This window comes from Salmo salar, chromosome ssa05, assembly GCF_905237065.1.
Source record: "Salmo salar chromosome ssa05, Ssal_v3.1, whole genome shotgun sequence".
Taxonomy (NCBI): domain Eukaryota; kingdom Metazoa; phylum Chordata; class Actinopteri; order Salmoniformes; family Salmonidae; genus Salmo; species Salmo salar.
In genome coordinates, this window is record NC_059446.1 from 85,077,385 (window position 1) to 85,102,559 (window position 25,175).

Genomic DNA, 25,175 nt, shown 5'->3' on the forward strand with positions numbered 1-25,175 from the left:
AGCCGGAGTGGAGAACAGTTGATGGTAAGTGAGCAAAGAAAACAATTCAAAGCCTGGCTTTGTCCCTTTGCTAGCCTAGCTAGCTAGCTAGCAGTTAACGTTATCCTACTTACTGGCCTGCTGACTGAATCGTCCTGCAGTGCTAGTGTTAACTTACTATTCCTCAACTTCTGTTGTAGCTTATTATTCCTCAACTTCTGTTGCTTGCTGCCATAAGCATTACCAATAACTATTATGACGGATGTGTATCAGGTCTTATCAAGATTGAGTATGCATAATATTGGCATTTACGCCAGCTAGCCAGTTTATCCTGTCGTAGTGGTAGCATTGCACTGCAGATAGATATCTGTGATGGGTAGCAAATGTTTATCATCACTTATTACACAGTAACACACACCACATCTTCTGCTAGGATGATGACACATCATGCTTGTTGATCTTGCACTGGGTATGACCCATCACTCAGCTAAATGTGGTCTCTGTTTTCAGACTGTGAGGACAAGCCTTTTGAGAAGCAGCTGAAGCTGGTGCTCAAAGTGGGAGGAAGTGAGATCACAGAACTCTCAGGCTCCGGCCATGACTCCAGTTACTACGACGACAGGTCAGACCATGAACGAGAGCGCCACAAGGACAAAAAGAAGAAGAAGAAGAAAAAGTCTGAGAAGGAGAAAGACAAACACGTAGATGATGAGGAGAGGAGAAGACGGAAGGTGAGTATGAGGGGAACAAGGGTCTGGTCTCAAATGGCACCCTATTCCCTATATAGTGCACTCCTTTTAGCCAGACCCAAATGAGCCTTGGTAAGAAGGTGGGCACACTATAAAGCGAATATGGTGCAACTTGGGAGTTAACCTTTCATATAAAGCATACCATATAACATGACGTTAGGTCGTGAGCTAGGTCGTTATTTAATTACAAAAAACAATAATCAATCAATGAATGTGTAATCTTTGACAGGAGGAGAAGAGGAAGAAGAGAGAGCGGGAGCAGAATGAATCAGAGGCTGCTACTGCCTCTGCCTGTGGTGTAGGCCTGCCCAGTGTTGTGCCCAGTCACACTGGTGTGGCAGTCGAGCCTTTCATGCTGCCAAAGATACCAAACATTGGTATTAGTTTTGAGGTGAGACACGTTTTTGGGGTTTCAAGTTTTATTAGTCGTAAGTAGAGGATACACATGGTATACAGCATCCTATGAAATGCTTACTTGCAGCAAGCTTACTTGATCCCTAGAGCCTATAATGTTTTCCTGGAGATCACATAGTCGGAAACCTCCAGGTCCTACAGGAGATAGTGGAACTGGAGACCTCCTGGTCCCATAGGAGATAGTGAAGTAAATAATACAGTGTTTGGCAACACTGTACATTACTGCCTTTGCTACAGTCAAGCATGTATTCTAATTACTCATTCATACACTGTACTTGCAGCAGTAACACTAACCCTAACCATAATAGATAGGAGATCACAGGGCCATCTCCAGTAGTTTAATGAGGTCTGTCTCAGCAGCAGCAGCAGGAGGAGAAGAAGAGGAAGAGGGAGAGGTCTGAGATGGAGCCAGAGGTGATGGACCACTTTCACCCCAACATCAAGGTAGAGGTGGAGCAACAAGGAGACCGGCCTGTCAGGGCTTGCAGGACAGCCCCGGGTAATAATCTAGCTGTTCTCTTGTGTTGTTATGTTATTACACATGTTATTACTGATTATAAGCTGAGTGGTTCCAGCCCTGAATGCTGATTGGCTGACAGCTGTGGTATATCAGACTGTATACCACGGGTATGACAAAAACATTTTTTTACTGCTCTAATTCCGTTGGTAACCAGTTTGTAATAGCAATAAGGCACCTCAGGGTTTGTTACCACGGCTAAGGGCTGTATCCAGGCACTCCACATTGTGTCATGTGTAAGAACAGCCCTTAGCCGTGGTACATTGGTCTTATACCACACCCCTCTGGCCTTATTGCTTAATCATAACATACATTGTACACCCATAGTAATCTGAGGTGTTAAAGGCTAATGTAAAACAGGTTGTGATTGTATGTTTGTCTCTTCCCTCAGAGAGTGAGTGCACCCCTCGACAGCAGCTCCTGGAACACTTCCTGCGCCCAGCTTCAGAGGTAAGGCTCTCTGACAACATTGGCCACGTTTACATGAACACCAATATCCCGTTATTATTCGGAATGCTCAAGTATTCTGTTTTTGAGTTGACACGTATAAACATATCAGTTTGTATCCTGGTTATGAAAAACCAGGATAAGATGCCTGGGATATGCTGATCTTAGACGGGATACTGTGGCATGTCAACATCTCATCCCGTTTACTGTTGTTTTTCACATTCTGTGCTGTCAGTTTCACATATCATGAGTGTTGTTTTTCATGTTCTGTGCTGTCAGGCTCAGTTTCACATATCATGAGTGTTGTTTTTCATGTTCTGTGCTGTCAGGCTCAGTTTCACATATCATGAGTGTTGTTTTTCATGTTCTGTGCTGTCAGGCTCAGTTTCACATATCATGAGTGTTGTTTTTCATGTTCTGTGCTGTCAGGCTCAGTTTCACATATCATGAGTGTTGTTTTTCATGTTCTGTGCTGTCAGGCTCAGTTTCACATATCATGAGTGTTGTTTTTCATGTTCTGTGCTGTCAGGCTCAGTTTCACATATCATGAGTGTTGTTTTTCATGTTCTGTGCTGTCAGGCTCAGTTTCACATATCATGAGTGTTGTGTGATGATGTTTTCATAAAACAATTCACTTCAGAATGTAGGCTACCCGTGCAGTTCCATCCACCATAATAAATCATTTAGCTGTACTCCATACTGGACCATATAGCCTACTGGCTACTTTCACCCCCAATTTAGACAAGTTTCTGCTTATAATTTCCGACATTTGGTAGGCCATATTATAATTTCCTACATTTTGGTAGGCCATATTATAATTTCCGACAATTGGTAGACCATATTATCATTTCCTACATTTTGGTAGGCCATATTATCATTTCCTACATTTTGGTAGGCCATATTATCATTTCCTACATTTTGGTAGGCCATATTATAATTTCCTACATTTTGGTAGGCCATATTATAATTTCCTACATTTTGGTAGGCCATATTATAATTTCCTACATTTTGGTAGGCCATTTGTCAACTATAGTTAGATACATGCAGCTTGTTTTCTGTCATGTCTTGTTTCCCCAGGAGACTAAATAAAGTAGGGCTCACCAGAATGTCTTACACTGATAGAAGGAATGCATCAGTAATCTAGTTAACACCGGTAACATTGTCTGTTTCGTTTTAGTTCTGCATTTAGGGACCAGGGGAGAAAACGCAACAACACCAAAACACTGGAAAGATTGGTTCTGTGCAAAATGTCCAAATGTCATCCGTTTGACCGGTTTTAAGGAAATGAAAAGCTGAGAAAACCATGAAACATTGCTTATAAGTCTTCCATCTGATTCAGAGGGGTTGGGTTAAATGTAAAAGACACATTTCAGTTGAATGCATTCAGTTGTACAACTGACTAGGTCTCCCCTCTTTCCCTTTCATCTTAGGTGCTTATTTTAGGTGGTTGAAGTACTGTCTGCTTGCATAACCGTGTCCAAATATTACACGCACAGTCACATTTTCTCAAGAGATGCTGAAAGAATTCAATCATATTTCTCCACTCTTGTTCCCGAGACAAAATTAGCATTTGTTTTATAATTTTACTTTAAGAAATGCGTAATTCTGCAGGAGTTAATATTATATTACTCTACATATGAGAAGTTATAAGCCTACAGTCAGTGTCCAGATTTCAGTTACTATTCCATTTTAACCCATATGAATTTAAATGAGGATTATTCTGTTTATTCATGGCCACAGTGATACTCGTGAGCGAGATATCAAAGGTGCATGTAAACAGCTTTCCCCGAATAAGACCTTAAGTGGGATATGAGCTACTATTCGAATACTGTGCGCATGTAAATGTGTTCAGTGACAGATCCACAAACATCTCTGGATTATGCCTGTTGGTGACATGAAAGTCAGTTCAGTCGGTACTAAGAATTCTGTTTGTCTTGTCTTTCCAGGAAGGATGCCCATGGCTTCTTCACTTTCCCAGTGACAGACGCCATCGCTCCAGGTTACTCTGTGATAATCAAACACCCCATGGATTTCAGCACCATGAACGACAAGATCACAGACAACGAGTACAAAACCGTCACAGAGTTCAAGGTGAGGTGATGCTACAAGCGACCACATGGCGATCTGTCCATCACAGATCACAGGAACTGTCATGATTAGAATTTTGAGATGTACCTCAATACGTCTTTCAGTGATTCCTCACCTCTTTCTCAACTGTATTGGAGGAGAAGGTCCAACGTGCCTCCTTGAGCATTTTGACAAGGTGACAAGGATAGAAGATACAGGAATCAGGGAAAGATGAATTGTGAAAGAGCCTTGGTATCATCACGTTGATATAACTTGTGGAAAGGAATGTGTGTGCTGTACATAATGGTCACATTCATAACATTGATCGTATTTTCAAAGGAGGATATTTATTTGCTTCAATGAAACAAATATTTGTGTTGAAGTATTTGTATGAGTTTTGTATTTGTAAGTGAGTGACGGAGAGCTTGTTGTTGTAAAGCGGTTGCTTCCTCTGTTGCAGGCGGACTTCAAGCTGATGTGTGATAATGCCATGGTGTATAACCGTCCAGAGACCGTTTACTACAAGGCTGCCAAGAAACTGCTGCACACTGGCTTCAAGATGATGAGCAAAGTAATGAGTAGTGTCTCTACAAGGAGAGGATAGAGGTGTCATTGTCAGTGTATGATTTGTTGTGCATGTTGATGTTCATAACCCATCCATTTCATGTATTTCCCTTTCCTGTGACAGATGCTGGTGGAGTCCTGTTTCCCCCTTGTCTTGTCCTTTTCTGTTCTCTCTATGTCATTACACATGTTGGTCATTCTTCTTCCTCTCTGGCTTTTGTGAAACAGATTTGCCTCTGTGTGGTTTTTTACTTCAAACAGACACACCACACTGTAACGTCCTTGTATATTTCTGGAGCATTCAGGAGACTGTAGAACAACTAAGCAGATAGAAGGCAGACGTGTGACTCAAGATGTTTTGATCAATGTTTTCCCTCCTAACAATCATCACCATTGCAGTTAGACTCACCACCCCCATCCCACCAGCCATCCCATCCTGACATCCCATTCCACCACCATCCCACCAGCCATCCCATCCTGACATCCCATTCCCACCACCATCCCACCAGCCATCCCATCCTGACATCCCACCAGCCATCCCATCCTGACATCCCATTCCACCACCATCCCACCAGCCATCCCACCAGCCAATCCTATCCCACCAGACAATTCCATCCCACCACCATCCTCTCCTTCCATCCCACCAGCCATCCCATCATGCCATCCCATCCTGACATCCCATCCCACCAGCCATCCCACAACCATCCTACCTTGCCATCCCACCAGCCATTCCATCTCACCAGCCATCCCATCCTGAAATACCATCCCACCAACCATCCCACCAGCCAATCCCATCCCACCAGACAATCCCATCCACCAGCCATCCCATCCCACCAGTCATCCTACCAGCCATCCCATCCTGCCATCTCATCCTGCCATCCCACCAGACAATCCCATCCACCAGCCATCCCATCCCACCAGCCATCCTATCACTCTCTGGCTGAGTTGTGGCAGATGGAGTATAAAGCAATTCCTTTTGGTTCTCTTTCTCTCCCTGTGGTTCTCTTTCTGTGGTTCTCTCTCTCTCTGGCTCTTTTTCTGTGGCTCTGCTCTGTTTACAGGAGCGGCTGTTAGCACTGAGGCGCAGCATGTCTTTCATGCAGGACATGGATTTCTCTCAGCAGGCGGCCATTTTAGGGGACGAGGATGTGGCTCTGAGGAGCCCCCTCCGGAGGTCATCCCCCATGCCCGTGGAGTCGGCGTCGGCCAAGAAATCCAAGAAGCAGCCCAAAGACATCAAAGATATGAAGGAAGTCATCAGGTAGAATGGAATGGCCTACTCTCTAGTCCAGTGTCTTGACTTCGGTAGATGTTGGTCTCATGCATCATGTACTCCATGTGTGCACATGACGTCATTGCTCATGTAGTCCCTTCTGTTATCCCAGGCTTGGTACAATGTGATGGATGAGACCCATAAACCACTGCTGTATGGTGCTCATTGTAGGACTCATGTATCCTACATGTTCCATCCAACATGCTACATAACCATAAACTGTAGAGTAACAGTGTGTATCTCTGTGGTCCCAGCCAGGGCCGGCCCGCTCATTAGGCAGCCGCCTATGAGTTTAGCAATTTCTGAGCTAAACTGACCAAGACGCATTTCCAACAACACATAAAACCTCACATAATTCTGCCCAAAAACAATGACATTTTCTCAGTCAGTGGCATAAGGGCTTTTTAGGTGAGAGCTGATTCCGCCCTATGATAAGCAGTGCCACTTTGTCAAATGAAGAGTCTCAAAATATTTATCTTGTCCATTCCCAGCATGCCTCTCCAGGGTCAGCTGCAGATAGCACCACCAACATTCCGTCAATAAAATAATCCACCATCATGTAACAGATATAGGTAGAAAGACTAGGTGTCCTTTTCTGTAGCCTACAGGCTGGAGATAAAATGGATGACAATGTAATGAGATGGAAACGTTTTTATATCGGTAGGTTTCTCCCCCATCAAATAGCCTAAATGGTGCCTAATCAAAATAAAAAACTGCTGACATATTAACAAACATGGACAGGGCAAAGTAAAAAAACAAAACAGGACAGGTCAAAGTAAAAAAACAAAACAGGACAGGTCAAAGTAAAATGGACAATCAGGCTACTCACAACTTTTGTCCAGGAGTATCATCCCGTGGGCTAAATTGTCATGGTCAGTGGTTTCAAGTTTGTTTCCATCAATTTTTTTACGAGCTGATCATAGCAAAACATTAAATACTTCTGCATTTCCCGCTGTGTAAACACATTGCAAATAGGCTCAGGATAACTCCTGATGAAGTTGGGTAGCTGATATTCAGAGCTTAAAGAGACAAATTGATTAGTGACAGGAATCAGGATGAATAAAGCCACTATACCTCAGTAAGCACAGACCGATGCTGACGTCTTTTTTGATTTAGCCTTGATTTACACGGACGTTGTGTTCTAGTCCAGTCCGGATCAACTCTGAACCCATCATACACTTCTGTTTGTTTCAGATTTTGTCCGGTCTGGACGAGCCTTGATTTGGCCCAAAATATATGTCTATTAATTAAATAATTTAAATAATCTTTTCAACTTTCATTTAGAACTGAAAATCACCTTTTATTCAGAACCTAAACCTTAACATCTGGAAAAAATACCTATTTTAGACGTCTTTTCAACGTAATTTTGCTTACTGGGACTATTCTTGTAGGGCGGCAATTTTTTTGTTCTGCCGCCCTAGGCGAGACGTGGTCCCAGGAGTTACCTGTATTAACCAGTGATCTGTGGAGTAACATTGTGCATCTCTGTGGTCCCAGCTGTTACCTGTATGAGCCAGAGGGGAACGCCTGCAGCCTGACTGACAGCACAGCGGAGGAACACGTTCTGGCCCTGGTGGAGCACGCTGCAGATGAAGCACACGACCGCATCAACCGTACATGCCCAACTCCAAGGTATATATATATATATATATATATATATAGTACCAGTCAAAAGTTTGGAGACACTTAGTCATTCCAAGGTTTTTCTGAATTTTGTACTATTGTCTACATTGTAGAATAATAGTGAAGACATCAAAACTATAAAATAACACATATGGAATCATGTATTAACCAAATAAGTGTTAAACAAATTGATATTCTTCAAATAGCCACCCTTTACCTTGATGACAGCTTTGCACACTCTTGGCATTCTCTCAACCAGCTTCACCTGGAATGCTTTTCCAACAGTCTTGAAGGAGTTCCCATATATGCTGAGCACTTGTTGGCTGCTTTCCTTAACTCTGCGGTCCGACTCATCCCAAACCATCTCAATTTAGTTGAGATTGGGTGATTGTGGAGGCCAGGTCATCTGATGCAGCACTCTATCACTCTCCTTCTTGGTCAAATAGCCCTTACACAGCCTGGAGGTGTGTTGGGTCATTGTCCTGTTGAAAAACAAATGATAGTCCAAAACCAGATGGGATGGCATATCGCTGCAGAATGCTGTGGTAGCCATGCTGGTTAAGTGTGCCTTGAATTCCTAAATAAATCACAGTGTCACCAGAAAAGCACACGAGACCATAACACCACCTCCTCCATGCTTTACCGTGGGAAATACACATGCAGAGATCATCAGTTCACCCACACCACATCTCACAAAGACACAGCGGTTGGAGCCAAAAATCTCCAATTTGGACTCCAGACCAAAGGACAAATTTCCACCGGTCTAATGTCCATTGCTCGTGTTTCTTGGCCGAAGCAAGTCTATTCTTCTTATTGGTGTCCTTTAATAGTGGTTTCTTTGCAGCAATCGACCATGAAGGCCTGATTCACGCAGTCTCCTTTGAACAGTTGATGGTGAGATGTGTCTGTTACTTGAACTCTGTGAAGCATTTATTTGGGCTGCAATTTATGATGCTGGTAACTCTAGTGAAGTTATCCTCTGCAGCAGAGGTAACTCTGGGTCTTCCATTCCTGTGGCGGTCCTCATGAGAGCCAGTTTCATCACAGCGCTTGATGGTTTTTTGCGACTGCACTTGAAGAAAGTTTCAAAGTTCTTTACATTTTCTGTATTGATTGACCTTCATGTCTTAAAGTAATGATGTATTGTCGTTTCTCTTTGCTTATTTGAGCTGTTCTTGCCTTAATATGGACTTGGTCTTTTACTAAATAGGGCTATCTTCTGTATAGCCCCCCACCCACCCACCTTGTCACAGCACAACTGATTGGCTCAAACATATTAAGAAGGAAAGAAATTCCACAAATTAACTTTTAAGAAGGCACACCTGTTAATTGAAATACATTCCAGGTGACTACCTCATGAAGCTGGTTGAGAGAATGCCAAGGGTGTGCAAAACTGTCATCAAGGCAAAGGGTGGCTATTTGAAGAATCTCAAATATAAAATATATGTTGAATTTGTTTAACACTTTTTGGGGTTATTACATGATTCCAAATGTGTTATTTCATAGTTTTGATGTCTTCACTGTTATTCTACAATATAGAAAATAGTACCCCTTGAATGAGTAGGTGTTCTAAAACGTTTGACCGGTAGTGATTACATTACCAGTCAAAGGTTTCTTCAAGTGGGTTTTTCTTTGTTTTTACTGTTTTCTACATTGTAGAATAATACTGAAGATTTCAAAACTATGAAATAACACGTATGGAATCATGTAGTAATCAAAAACTTGTTAAATCAAGATTAACACTGTATATAATGATCAGCTGTTATATTCCCAAGTCCAAGGTACTGTACTCAATACAACAGTGTCTGTTTTAATCAGATATGACTGCTAGCCTAGAGGTTAGAGAAGCGGAGGGTTGCTGGTTCGAATCCCTGGCTTTGAGTCAGGTTTAATAGATGGATATTTAAAGTGGATGCCAGGGTTGATCTATGTTCAGTTTTCTCGGTGACCACATGGTTCTTGTGTCCCGGTGACCACATGGTTCTAGTGTCCCGGTGACCACATGGTTCTAGTGTCCCGGTGACCACATGGTTCTAGTGTCCCGGTGACCACATGGTTCTAGTGTCCCGGTGACCACATGGTTCTAGTGTCCCGGTGACCACATGGTTCTAGTGTCCCGGTGATAGTGTCCCGGTGACCACATGGTTCTAGTGTCCCGGTGACCACATGGTTCTAGTGTCTCGGTGACCACATGGTTCTAGTGTCCCTGTGACCACATGGTTCTAGTGTCCCGGTGACCACATGGTTCTAGTGTCCCTGTGACCACATGGTTCTAGGTGTCCCGGTGACCACATGGTTCTAGTGTCCCTGTGACCACATGGTTCTTGTGTCCCTGTATTTTCAGATGGGTTACCTGAGGAAAGAGCCTGATGGTAATCTGTTGTACACTGTAGTGAATCAGCTGAATCCAGAAGCAAAAGGTTTGTTCCCTACTTTTCTAGGGTATTATCCAGTGGGAAACTCACAGTCCCAAATGGCAGCCTATTCCCTATATAGTACACTACTATATAGTGTGCTTATAGAGCCCTATGGACCCTGGTCAAAAGTAGTGCACTAAGCATAGGGAATAGGCTGCCATTTGGGACACAGATATAGAACCTGTATAGATGTAGTGTATGTGATAAATGTCCAAGATGTTCTGTACTACATGACACAGAGGGAAGAACCTGTTCTGTCTCTGCTTCCCAGAGGAGAGACCCACCCTGTGGACCTGAGCTCTCTGTCCAATAAGCTCCTACCTGGATTAACAACACTGGGTTTTAAAGATGACAGGAGACACAAGGGTATGTATAGAAAGTGCAAAGCTGCTTAGCTGTTAGCTAACACGTTTGATACATGTCCTGACAATGTAAAAGTCAATGTGACCTCCTGCTGCGTAGAAGTTTTAGTTTCTGTCTTTCATAATGTTGGCTATGATTAGAGAGAATTTCTTCCAAGGCTTCCTTCCTCTGCTCGGTGGTGTGTGTGTGTGTGTGTAGTGACGTTCCTGAGCAGTACCTATAACACCCAGACCCTACAGAACAACTCCATCTACCCAGACCTGCTGCCTGATGAGATGGACCTGCTGTACTCAGCCTACGGGGACGAGACTGGGGTACAGTGTGCTCTCAGGTTAGTCAATGCTGTAGCAGCACTCGCATCATTACTGGAGTTAGGGTTCCCATCAGACCATTCCTGGAATCAAGATGCAATAATAAGGAAATCCTGGGATTTTGGGGAAATTTACCGCAATTTTGCAACCCTACGTGCAGTGCACATCTAACGTGCTGTGTGAAAAAAGCCTTAACATTGTAGTATATATACACTGTATAAATGCTGTCTCCTTCCTCATTCCAGTATTCAGGAGTTTGTTAAAGGTTGTGGGAACGTTACTAAACATTTGGTTGACGGGCTGCTGGATAAGATGACTGCAGGGGATCACTCTAAGGCTGTCTACCAGATCAGACAGGTCTGTACCCCATTAACCACTCATACAGGCTGGGCCCCAAATGGCCCCCTATGCCCTATCTAGGGCTCTACCTTTGACCCGGGCCGTCTGGGGGGGACACTGTCACGCATGACTTCCTAAAGTACACCGTGTGGGTGTATATATACATTATGTTAACTAGTTTTAACTAGTGGTAGAAGCTGGGTATATATACATTATGTTAACTAGTTTTAACTAGTGGTAGAAGCTGGGTGTATATACATTATATTAACTAGTGGTAGAAGCTGGGTGTATATATACATTATGTTAACTAGTTTTAACTAGTGGTAGAAGCTGGGTATATATACATTATATTAACTAGTGGTAGAAGCTGGGTGTATATATACACATTATGTTAACTAGTTTTAACTAGTGGTAGAAGCTGGGTGTATATATGCATTATGTTAACTAGTTTTAACTAGTGGTAGAAGCTGGGTATATATACATTATATTAACTAGTGGTAGAAGCTGGGTGTATATACATTATGTTAACTAGTTTTAACTAGTGGTAGAAGCTGGGTGTATATACATTATGTTAACTCGTTTTAACTAGTGGTAGAAGCTGGGTGTATATACATTATGTTAACTCGTTTTAACTAGTGGTAGAAGCTGGGTGTATATACATTATGTTAACTAGTTTTAACTAGTGGTAGAAGCTGGGTGTATATACATTATGTTAACTAGTTTTAACTAGTGGTAGAAGCTGGGTGTATATACATTATGTTAACTAGTTTTAACTAGTGGTAGAAGCTGGGTGTATATACAATATGTTAACTCGTTTTAACTAGTGGTAGAAGCTGGGTGTATATACATTATGTTAACTCGTTTTAACTAGTGGTAGAAGCTGGGTGTATATACATTATGTTAACTCGTTTTAACTAGTGGTAGAAGCTGGGTGTATATACATTATGTTAACTCGTTTTAACTAGTGGTAGAAGCTGGGTATATAGACATTATGTTAACTCGTTTTAACTAGTGGTAGAAGCTGGGTATATATACATTATGTTAACTAGTTTTAACTAGTGGTAGAAGCTGGTGTATATATACATTATATTAACTAGTGGTAGAAGCTGGGTATATATATACATTATGTTAACTAGTGGTAGAAGCTGGGTCTATATATACATTATGTTAACAAGTGGTAGAAGCTGGGTATATATATACATTATGTTAACTAGTGGTAGAAGCTGGGTGTATATATACATTATATTAACTAGTGGTAGAAGCTGGGTGTATATATACATTATATTAACTAGTGGTAGAAGCTGGGTATATATATACATTATGTTAACTAGTGGTAGAAGCTGGGTGTATATATACATTATATTAACTAGTGGTAGAAGCTGGGTCTATATATACATTATGTTAACAAGTGGTAGAAGCTGGGTATATATATACATTATGTTAACTAGTGGTAGAAGCTGGGTATATATATACTGTGGCAAACGTCTTCAAAGTTAGGAGCGTTTGTCACAAATTAAGTGGGAAACTGTCACCAAAGTCAGCCCAGAATGAAAGTTCTTTCGAACATGACAGTACCTGTGTGTTTGTTTCGCTGTCCTGGTCCACCCAGGCCACAGGTAAGGTCAAGGATAGCAGGGTTCGGTACACAAATCTGGTTCTCGGTAGGTCCAGGTCTAAACGCCAACAGGTAAGTCCAAAACAGTCCAGCTCGTACACTGTAAATCCAGCCAATGTAGATTGTCTCTTTCTCTATGGTTCATAGATCCTTCCCGCCCTCTCTCTCTCTTCCTGGTTTTTCTTGACCTTTTATCTGTGGGTCGGCTCCACCTTCTGAGGGTTCCTCTTGCTTCTGGGAATTGTAGTTTTGGCAGTCGGCCATTTTGTGATCTGTAGTTCTGATCGGGGTGGCCATTTTAGTGATCGGGCAGAACCCGTTTATTAGTTCTGCCCTCACATATCTGCCATTTATCACTCGACCCCCTTCTTTGCCACACATCTCCCCCTAGATCCGACCCCTAGGTCGGGCTACACGCAACAAAATATGCGTGCATGCGGGATAACCCATCCACATTTCCCATTTCCTTTCCTGCTCTGTGTTGCAAGTCAAAGTGAAACGGTTGGAGACTCAAAAACCACCGCATCACCCGAGCGTTCTTCTCTTTAGCCCTATCCATCCAGGTGAGTGGTGCATGGTCACTGATGAGGGTGAAGTGGCGCCCAGCAGGTAGTATTTCAGGCTTTCCAGAGCCCACTTTACTGCCAGCGCCTCTTTCTCAACAACTGAGTAGTTGGTTTCCCGTGGTTCCAGCTTCCTGCTTAAAAACAGGATGGGGTGTTCCACCCTTCTACCTCTTGGGACAGCACTGCTCCCAAGCCGACCTCTGAAGCATCCGTCTGAACCACAAACTCTCTCTCAAATTCTGGTACCACCAGCACTGGATTACAGCAGAGGGCCTCCTGTAATGTCCTAAATGCTTTGGTGGCCCTTTCATCCCACTTGACCATGTTTGGCCCTCTGGCTCTAGTCATGTCGGTGAGTGGGGCGGCCACTGTGGCATAACTTGGGATGAACTTCCGGCAGTACCCGGTCAGCCTTAGGAAGGCTCGAACCTGCTTCTTATTTACTGGTTTTGGCCATTCTCTAATTGCCTCCACCTTCTTACGTTGGGGTTTGATTAATCCTCTTCCCACTGTGTATCCCAGATACTCCGTTTCCTCTAACCCCACATAACACATGGCAGGGTTCGCCTTTGAGCCCTGCCTTTCTAAGGGCGTCTAACACCGCCTGTACCCGGGGTAAGTGGGATTCCCAATCTGGGCTGTAGATCCCCACGTCATCTAAATAAGCTGCGGTGTATGTTTGGTGCGGTTTTAGGACCTTGTCCATGAGCCGTTGAAAGGTGGCTGGGGCCCCGTGTAGGCCGAATGGCATGACGGTGTATTGAAACAAACCGTCAGGGGTTGCAAAGGCTGTCTTTTCTTTGGCCCTGGGGGTCAGAGGAATTTGCCAGTACCCTTTTGTCAGGTCCAGGGTCGTAATGTACTGAGCTTTACCAATTTTCTCCAGTAGTTCGTCTACTCTGGGCATGGGGTAGGCGTCAAACTTGGAGATTTCATTTACCTTCCGAAAGTCGTTACAGAACCGCAAAGACCCATCGGGCTTGGAGACCATCACAATTGGGCTAGACCACTCACTATGTGACTCTTCGATCACTCCAGCTGTCAACATTTTCTCCGTCTCTGCTCTAATCGCTGCCTGTCGAGCCTCGGGTACCCGATATGGCCTCATGCTCACTTTTCTCCCTGGTAGGGAAACGATATCATGAGCTGTAACCTCAGTTCGGCCGGGTACTTCTGAAAACACATCTCTGTTTTTCTGGATCGGGGTCTTTACTTCCTGTACTTGTGCTGGGGACAAAGTAGGTGAAATATTTACTTCAGCTGTCTCCTGAGTGTGTGTGGGGTACGTGACCATTAGTGTTTCTCTCTCTCCATGCTTTTAACAGGTTTTATGTGATAGATCTGTTCCTGGGGCCGTCGACCTGGCTGTCGGATCCGATAATTAACTTCTCCTATTCTCTCCAGTACTTCGTATGGTCCTTTCCATGTGGCTAGTAGTTTGCACTCTACCGTGGGGATCAGCACTAACACCTTATCTCCCGGTTGAAATTCCCTCAGGGTAGCCTGCCGGTTATAAGTGTGCCGCTGGTGCTCTTGTGCTTGTCTCATGTGCTCTCTGACGATGGGCATGACTGTGGCTATCCTGTTTTGCATTGCCGTGACGTGCTCTATGACACTAGTATACGGGGTGGATTGGTGTTCCCAGGTTTCCGGGCGATGTCTAAGATTCCCCGGGGGTGCCTCCCCATATACCAGCTCGAAGGAGAAAACCCCAGCGAGGCTTGAGGAACCTCTCTAATGGCAAACATCAGATATGGCAACATGCAATCCCAGTTTTCCCATCCTTGTCGATTACCTTCCTGAGCATTGACTTCAGGGTCCGGTTGAATCTCTCAACCAGCCCGTCCGTCTGTGGATGGTAAACCGATGTCCTCAACTGTTTCACCTGCCACAATTTACAAAGGTCCGCCATAAGGCGGGACATAAAGGGGGTCCCCTGGTCAGTAAGGATCTCCTTTGGGACCCCAACCCTGGTGAACAATAGCACTAGTTCCTTGGCGATATTTTTGGAAGCCATTGTCCGAAGGGGAATGGCTTCTGGGTAGCGAGTGGCATAATCTAGAATGACCAGAATGTATTGGTGCCCTCTGGCAGATTTGGGTAGTGGGCCCACTATGTCCATCGCTATCCTCTCAAATGGCGTTTCGATTATGGGGAGTGGCACTAACGGGCTTCTAAACGCTGGTCGGGGAGCTGTTACCTGGCACTCCGGGCACTCTCCACAATGCCGAGCCACTTCAGCCTGAATTCCTGGCCAGTAAAACCTCCTTACAATCCGGTCTCGGGTTTTATCGATACCAAGGTGTCCACCCAGAATGTGCCCATGAGCTAGATCCAGTACTGTCTTCCTGTACCGGGTGGGGACCAACAACTGTTCCACCACATCAACCCCTATTTTTGAGACTCTGTACACCAAACCATTTTTCATGATGAAGTGGGGAAAACTATTAGGCATCATCCTATCATTTATGGGAGTACCATCTACGACCTGCACGTCTGCTCTGGCTTGCTGCAGGGTTGGATCCTGGTGTTGGGCCGTCCGGAATTAGTCGTGGACCCTGCCAGGTCTGCTGGTTCTAGATAGTCGTCCTCTGGATTCAGATCGACCCCCAGCCCCACTAGTACTGGGCTGTTCATTATCAACGAGGTTTGCCACTTCATCCTCATCCTCCCTACTAGTACCTGTGAGGTTGGCCCCTGGGAGACCTCTTTTCTTGGCCTTGGTTGAAGGCCCCATGCTTCTTCCTGCTTGGTCAGGGTTGTTGGCTTCTCAAATATGCCGTTCTTTTGACCTAACTTCGCAAAGTTAGGAAAGTATCTACCAATATTACATCATATGGCATCTTTGGGACCACGCGACCTCATAATCCAGCAGACCGTCACTCTGTTTGTATGCTCACTAATGCTGTGGGGTACAGACGGGTATCCCCATGAATGCACGTAACACTGATATCCTGACTGTGTATCCAGTTTATGCGTCGGCACTAGGTTTGCAACGACCAGGGTTAGCATACTGCGGAATCCAGTAGTGCTTCAACCTCCTTCCCTTCAACCTTCACCCTGCACATATGTTTGTTTCTTGATCTTTCAAGTACAGTGGTTACCACGGGACATGCATACCATATCTCATCTTCTTTTTCACCGAGGTTACATTGCATTGGCTCTTCTTTAATAGGGCAGTAGGCTGCAATATGTCCCGGTCGATTACAATTGTAACAGATAATAGGGTTCCGGGGGAGACCTCCTCGACCCCCAGTCCCGGTTTCCGGTTTTTCCCTTAGTGTCTCGGCCCGATTCTGATTCTTTCCTCATGGCCCCACGCTGCTCTCCTCCCCCTCCCCTGTTGGGACAGTCTTACCCTGTCCGCTGGTTCGCCCAGGCCTGGGGAATGGGAATCTTTCCTCCTGCGCCTGCTCAGCTGTTCCTAACGTACAATACCGTTCAACCAGGCCCACGAGATGGTCGGCGGAAAGTACCTCGTTCTGGCCAACCCATCGTCGCACTTCTTGGGGTAGACCTCGCTGAAACTGGTTGAGTACGATGGTCTCGACGACCTCGGCGGACGAACGGGTCTCCGGTCGCAACCATTTTCGTGCCAGGTGAATCAAGTCGAACATCTGTGTTCGGGGGGTTGTCCCGGTCTGTAGGACCACTGGTGGAAGCGGTGTGCCCCCGGTGGTCACTCCCAGTCTAGTCAGAATCTCTCCCTTGAGTTTATCGTAATCCTGTGCATCCTTCAACTCCAGGTCGAAATATGCTTTTTGAGCGTCCCCTGCCAGGTATGGTGCCAGAAGCCCTGCCCATTCTTCTTTCGGCCACTTCTCCCTCTCTGCCGTCCTTTCGAAGGTGGTAAGATATGCTTCCACATCATCCTGCGCTGTCATTTTTTTAAGAAAATGATTGGCCCACCTTTGGGTATTTGCACCTGGTAACTGAGCCCCAATTTGGTCCGCTAGCCCCTTTAGGCCTTCTCTTAACTCCCGGGTGTTTCTCTCTTGCTCTTCTCTGAGTAGCTGGTTGGTGCGGTGCTGGACCTGTAACGTGTCCTGATACATTCGCATTGCATCCTGATGAGCTATTTGTTGAGCCTCTAGTTGCCTCTTGTTGGGCGGCCGCGGCTTGTAACAGGGCCTGTATGGCTCCCTCCATACTCATTTTCCTGAAAAAAACTGTCCTAACCAAACAAAGCCACAAAAAAAACAAAAAAAACCTGACTCCCCTTTGGAGTGCTAACTTTTTTTTTTAATTTATTTTTCTACCTAACTAGCGGTATGGTTAATCCAGTGCCCACATTCTCCACCACGTGTGGCAAACCTCTTAAAAGTTAGGAGCGTTTGTCACAAATTAAGTGGGAAACTGTCACCAAAGTCAGCCCAGAATGAAAGTTCTTTCGAACATGACAGTACCTGTGTGTTTGTTTCGCTGTCCTGGTCCACCCAGGCCACAGGTAAGGTCAAGGATAGCAGGGTTCGGTACACAAATCTGGTTCTCGGTAGGTCCAGGTCTAAACGCCAACAGGTAAGTCCAAAACAGTCCAGCTCGTACACGGTAAATCCAGCCAATGTAGATTGTCTCTTTCTCTATGGTTCATAGATCCTTCCCGCCTCTCTCTCTCTCTTCCTGGTTTTTCTTGACCTTTTATCTGTGGGTCGGCTCCACCTTCTGAGGGGTCCCCTTGCTTCTGGGAATTGTAGTTTTGGCAGTCGGCCATTTTGTGATCTGTAGTTCTGATCGGGGTGGCCATTTTAGTGATCGGGCGGAGCCCGTTTATTAGTTCTGCCCTCACATATCTGCCATTTATCACTCGACCCCCTTCTTTGCCACAATACATTATATTAACTAGTGGTAGAAGCTGGGTGTATATATACATTATGTTAACTAGTTTTAACTAGAGGTAGAAGCTGGGTGTATATACATTATATTAACTAGTTTTAACTAGTGGTAGAAGCTGGGTATATGTACATTATATTAACTAGTGGTAGAAGCTGGGTATATATATGCATTATATTAACTAGTTTTAACTAGTGGTAGAAGCTGGGTATATGTACATTATATTAACTAGTTTTAACTAGTGGTAGAAGCTGGGTATATATGTACATTATGTTAACTAGTTTTAACTAGTGGTAGAAGCTGGGTAAATATACATTATATTAACTAGTGGTAGAAGCTGGGTATATATACATTATGTTAACTAGTTTTAACTAGTGGTAGAAGCTGGGTGTATATATACATTATATTAACTAGTTTTAACTAGTTTTAGAAGCTGGGTATATATACATTATATTAACTAGTTTTAACTAGTGGTAGAAGCTGGGTATATATACATTATGTTAACTAGTTTTAACTAGTTTTAGAAGCTGGGTATATACACATGTTAACTAGTTTTAACTAGTGGTAGAAGCTGGGTGTATATATACATTATGTTAACTAGTTTTAACTAGTTTTAGAAGCTGGGTATATACACATGTTAACTAGTTTTAACTAGTGGTAGAAGCTGGGTGTATATATACATTATGTTAACTAGTGGTAGAAGCTGGGTGTATATATACATTATATTAACTAGTTTTAACTAGTGGTAGAAGCTGGGTGTATATATACATTATGTTAACTAGTTTTAACTAGTGGTAGAAGCTGGGTATATACACATGTTAACTAGTTTTAACTAGTGGTAGAAGCTGGGTGTATATATACATTATGTTAACTAGTTTTAACTAGTGGTAGAAGCTGGGTGTATATATACATTATATTAACTAGTGGTAGAAGCTGGGTGTATATATACATTATGTTAACTAGTTTTAACTAGTGGTAGAAGCTGGGTATATATACATGATGTTAACTAGTTTTAACTAGTGGTAGAAGCTGGGTATATATACATTATATTAACTAGTGGTAGAGGCTGGGTATATATACATGATGTTAACTAGTTTTAACTAGTGGTAGAAGCTGGGTATATATACATGATGTTAACTAGTTTTAACTAGTGGTAGAAGCTGGGTATATATACATTATGTTAACTAGTTTTAACTAGTGGTAGAAGCTGGGTATATATACATTATGTTAATGTGGTTGTAACATGTCGTCTTGTGTTTCAGAAAGAAACATGGTGCTACCGGATGAAACCAAGAACAACATTTCGATATGCAGGTAAAGTATTTTACAGCTGTTCAATTGAATATGCTTACTGTGTGTGTGTGTGTTTGTCTGTGTGTGTGTGTGTGTGTGTGTGTGTGTGTGTGTGTGTGTGTGTGTGTGTGTGTGTGTGTGTGTGTGTGTGTGTGTGTGTGTGTGTGTGTGTGTGTGTGTGTGTGTGTGTGTCCATCTTGCTTGCCCCACATGGTTGATCCTCCAGATCTGTGTGTTTATTTGCCCAGATGGCTGATGGGACAGGTCTGGGAGAGGGCAGCTCAGTGCTGGACTTCATGTCCATGAAGAGCTACTCTGACATGTCTCTGGAGATGTCCATGCTCAACTCTTTAGGTGATAATCCTACCTGGTTGTCAATCAGTAGTATCGCTTCCATTATCTTAACCACCTGTGTGTTTACCACCACCCCCCATACAGACATACACACACACACAGGCACACACACAGGCACACACACAGGCACACACAGGCACACACACAGACACACACAGGCACACTACACAGACACACACAGGCACACACAGGCACACACACAGACACACACAGGCACACACAAACACACACACAAACACACACACAGACACACACACAGACACACACAGACACACACCCAGGCACACACCCAGGCACAGACACACACACAGACACACACAGACCCACACAGGCACACACAAACAGACACACACACTCTTTATAGTGATTGTTTACCATAGCCCTAAAGTAGTGCACTATATAGGAATAGGGTGCTGTTCGGTATGCAGACCCTGTCATCTTCATCACTTGTATGACTGTAATGGTCTTCCCTGTGTCCCTCCCCTCTCCTCTCAGGGAAGTCAGTGAAGAAGGAGCCGGAGCACGAAGACGGGGTCAGCCAGCAGCACTTTGAGGAGGCAGCCAAGCTGCTGCAGGAGTTCCAGGAAGGCCAGGTGGAGAGGGGAGGCTCCAGACCCTCCTCTAACCTCTCCTCCTGTCAGGGACCTCAGACAGGGACCAGCACCACCTGGGTAAGGACTGCAGGACAACACTGTCTGGACCTCATCCACTTGCCTGGCTGTATCAGTTAGTAAGTCCCAAATGGTGCCCTATTCCTATATAGTGTACTACTTTTGACCAGAGCCAAGAGAGCTCTGGTCAAAAGTAGTGCACTATGTAGGGAATAGGGTGCCATTTGGGACGGAAAGGAGCTCTTCCAACTGCCTCGCTAAGTCAGTGTCAGAAACATGAGGATTTGTCTGTGCCAGTTGCCATTTTGTGCCTTGTAGACACTTACAGGCTCGGTATGTCCCATCAGTCACTTAAAGCCTGTAAGGAAAGACGGTCCTGGATAAGAGCTTCTACCAAATTAATAAATATCATGTAAAATGTTATAAGGAGACATGGGTTTCAACGTTTCAAAGGCTTTATAGACATGTGATTTATGTGCTTTTGTTTCAATGACCGTTGGTCCTGTTTTTCTATGTTCCTCCCTCAGGGGAGTCCCTCACACCTGGGTGTTGGTGACCAGTCTGAGATGGTTCATGACCCGTATGAGTTCCTCCAGTCCCCGAGAGCCAGGCTCCACATCCAACAGCTGACCTATGAGTTCCCTCCAGTCTCCAGAGCCAGGCTCCACATCCAACAGCTGACCTATGAGTTCCTCCAGTCTCAGAGCCAGGCTCCACATCCAACAGCTAACCTATGAGTTCCTCCAGTCCCCAGAGCCAGGCTCCACATCCAACAGCTGGCCTATGAGTTCTCCAGTCCCCAGAGCCAGGCTCCACAGCCAACAGGCTAACCTATGAGTTCCTCCAGTCCCCCAGAGCCAGGCTCCACATCCAACAGCTGACCTATGAGTTCCTCCAGTCCCCAGAGCCAGGCTCCACATCCAACAGCTGACCTATGAGTTCCTCCAGTCCCCAGAGCCAGGCTCCACAGCCAACAGCCGACCCATGAGTTCCTCCAGTCCCCAGAGCCAGGCTCCACATCCAACAGCTGACCTATGAGTTCCTCCAGTCTCCAGAGCCAGGCTCCACATCCAACAGCTAACCTATGAGTTCCTCCAGTCCCCAGAGCCAGGCTCCACATCCAACAGCTGACCTATGAGTTCCTCCAGTCCCCAGAGCCAGGCTCCACATCCAACAGCTGACCTATGAGTTCCTCCAGTCTCCTGAGCCAGGCTCCACATCCAACAGCTGACCTATGAGTTCCTCCAGTCCCCAGAGCCAGGCTCCACATCCAACAGCTGACCTATGAGTTCCTCCAGTCCCCAGAGCCAGGCTCCACATCCAACAGCTGACCTATGAGTTCCTCCAGTCTCCAGAGCCAGGCTCCACATCCAACAGCTGACCTATGAGTTCCTCCAGTCTCCAGAGCCAGGCTCCACATCCAACAGCTAACCTATGAGTTCCTCCAGTCCCCAGAGCCAGGCTCCACATCCAACAGCTGACCTATGAGTTCCTCCAGTCCCCAGAGCCAGGCTCCACAGCCAACAGCTAACCTATGAGTTCCTCCAGTCCCCAGAGCCAGGCTCCACATCCAACAGCTGACCATGAGTTCCTCCAGTCCCCAGAGCCAGGCTCCACATCCAACAGCTGACCTATGAGTTCCTCCAGTCCCCAGAGCCAGGCTCCACAGCCAACAGCTGACCTATGAGTTCCTCCAGTCCCCAGAGCCAGGCTCCACATCCAACAGCTGACCTATGAGTTCCTCCAGTCTCCAGAGCCAGGCTCCACATCCAACAGCTAACCATGTAGTTCCTCCAGTCCCCAGAGCCAGGCTCCACATCCAACAGCTGACCCATGAGTTCCTCCAGTCCCCAGAGCCAGGCTCCACATCCAACAGCTAACCTATGAGTTCCTCCAGTCCCCAGAGCCAGGCTCCACATCCAACAGCTGACCTATGAGTTCCTCCAGTCCCCAGAGCCAGGCTCCACATCCAACAGCTGACCTATGAGTTCCTCCAGTCCCCAGAGCCAGGCTCCACATCCAACAGCTGACCTATGAGTTCCTCCAGTCTCCTGAGCCAGGCTCCACATCCAACAGCTGACCTATGAGTTCCTCCAGTCCCCAGAGCCAGGCTCCACATCCAACAGCTGACCTATGAGTTCCTCCAGTCTCCTGAGCCAGGCTCACATCCAACAGCTGACCTGTATGAGTTCCTCCAGTCTCCTGAGCCAGGCTCCACATCCAACAGCTGACCTATGAGTTCCTCCAGTCCCCAGAGCCAGGCTCCACATCCAACAGCTGACCTATGAGTTCCTCCAGTCCCCAGAGCCAGGCTCCACATCCAACAGCTGACCTATGAGTTCCTCCAGTCTCCTGAGCCAGGCTCCACATCCAACAGCTGACCCATGAGTTCCTCCAGTCCCCAGAGCCAGGCTCCACATCCAACAGCTGACCTATGAGTTCCTCCAGTCTCCTGAGCCAGGCTCCACATCCAACAGCTGACCTATGAGTTCTCCAGTCTCCTGAGCCAGGCTCCACATCCAACAGCTAACTCACACACTGGCAAGTTGGCTCTAACTAGGGTAGCTCTGGTCACAATACCAGTATCACTATACTATGATACTCCACTTTCCAAGGCAAAAAGGAAACACTGAAACTGTTTTAACTCTTTAAAAACCTGCTTTATCTAAAATATTGTTTTCTGTAGCTTGAAAAACAAACAAATGTGACTCTGGGTGACAACATAATGCTGCTTGTTTGTATCCAACATTAGGACTTCTGAGTATAAGCGATTCTGCTATTGAGACACTACTAGGAGTTGGTAGACAATGCCTCTAACTACTGGTCTGGGGTAGACATTGTTTGATGGGTAATCTGATCCTAGATCTGTGGCTTAGAGGAAACTTCTACTCAGAGCTGATCTGACGTCCTGTTTTTAACCACACTGGTTGTTTTGTTGTCTGACTCTGCTCTCAACACCCTGGGAACAACGAGAGTGAACCTCAGACATGTTGTGAAAGGTCATCATGATTGTACAGATTATTTGTATGTGCGCTATACTTAAGAGAATAAAGTCGCCACAGGTTGTGTTTTTACACAGTACTGTGTCATCAGGTGTGTTTTTACACAGTACTGTGTCATCAGGTTGTGTTTTTACACAGTACTGTGTCATCAGGTTGTGTTTTTACACAGTACTGTGTCATCAGGTTGTGTTTTTACACAGTACTGTGTCATCAGGTTGTGTTTTTACACAGTACTGTGTCATCAGGTTGTGTTTTTACACAGTACTGTGTCATCAGGTTGTGTTTTTACACAGTACCATGTTATCAGGTTGTGTTTTTTACACAGTACCGTTGTCATCAGGTTGTGTTTTACACAGTACCGTGTCATCAGGTTGTGTTTTTACACAGTACCGTGTCATCAGGTTGTGTTTTTACACAGTACCGTGTCATCAGGTTGTGTTTTTACACAGTACCGTGTCATCAGGTTGTGTTTTTACACAGTACCGTGTCATCAGGTTGTGTTTTTACACAGTACCGTGTCATCAGGTTGTGTTTTTACAAGTACCGTGTCATCAGGTTGTGTTTTACACAGTACTGTGTCATCAGGTTGTGTTTTTACACAGTACTGTGTCATCAGGTTGTGTTTTTACAAATCAAATCAAATGTATTTTTTAGCCCTTCTTACATCAGCTGATATCTCAAAGTGCTGTACAGAAACCCAGCCTAAAACCACAAACAGCAAGCAATCCAGGTGTAGAAGCCACGGTGGCTAGGGGAAAACTCCCTAGAAAGGCAAAAACCTAGGAAGAAACCTAGAGAGGAACCAGGCTATGAGGGGTGGCCAGTCCTCTTCTGGCTGTGCCAGGTGGAGATTATAACAGAACTTGGCCAAGATGTTCAAATGTTCATAAATGACCAGCATGGTCAAATAATAATAATCACAGTGGTTGTCGAGAGTGCAACAGGTCAGCACCTCAGGAGTAATTGTCAGTTGGCTTTTCATAGCCGATCATTCAGAGTATCTCTACCGCTCCTGCTGTTTCTAGAGAGTTGAAAACAGCAGGTCTGGGACAGAGGTAGCACGTCCGGTGAACAGGTCAGGGTTCCATAGCCGCAGGCAGAACAGTTGAAACTGGAGCAGCAGCACAGCCAGGTGGACTGGGGACAGCAAGGAGTCATCATGCCAGGTAATCCTGAGGTAATCCCCGAGAGAGAGAAAGAAAGAAAGAAAGAAGAAAGAAAAAAGAAAGAAGAAAGAAAGAAAGAAAGAGAATTAGAGAGAGCATACTTAAATTCACACAGGACACTGGAGAAATACTCCAGATATAACAGACTGACCCTAGCCCCCAGACACATAAACTACTGCAGCATGAATACTGGAGGCTGAGACAGGAGGGGTCAGGAGACACTGGCCCCATCCGATGATACCCCCGGACAGGGCCAAACAGACACTACTGTGTCATTCATTAGCTTTTCTTTCAAATGTTTTGGGCACTTCAGGGATTGATATGATACAGTGGAGTCTTATCTCGTACTTTTCAAGAGGGCAGATATCAGAGCGGTATAAAAGGGCTCCCGAGTGGCGCAGCGGTCTAAGGCAGTGCATCACTACAGACCCTGGTTCGATCCCGGGCTGTATCACAACTGGCCGTAATTCGGAAGTCCCATAGGGTGGTGCACAATTGGCCCAGTGTCGTCCGGCTTAGGAGAGGGTTTGGCCGGGTTAGGCCGTCTTTGTAAATAAGAATTTGTTTGTATCTAACTTGCCTAGTTCAATAAAGGTTAAAAAACAAGCTCAGGGACCATATGTATCAACCATCTCAGCATAGGAGTGCTGATCTAGGATCAGACCCCCCCATCCA

General features: G+C 45.1%; 1 pseudogene; it reads left to right on the plus strand.

The window, feature by feature from the left end:
• The first annotated feature begins 115 nt into the window (after nt 1-115).
• Nucleotides 116-23,413, plus strand: LOC123743059 (bromodomain-containing protein 9-like; annotated as a pseudogene).
• Nucleotides 23,414-25,175: the final 1,762 nt, after the last annotated feature.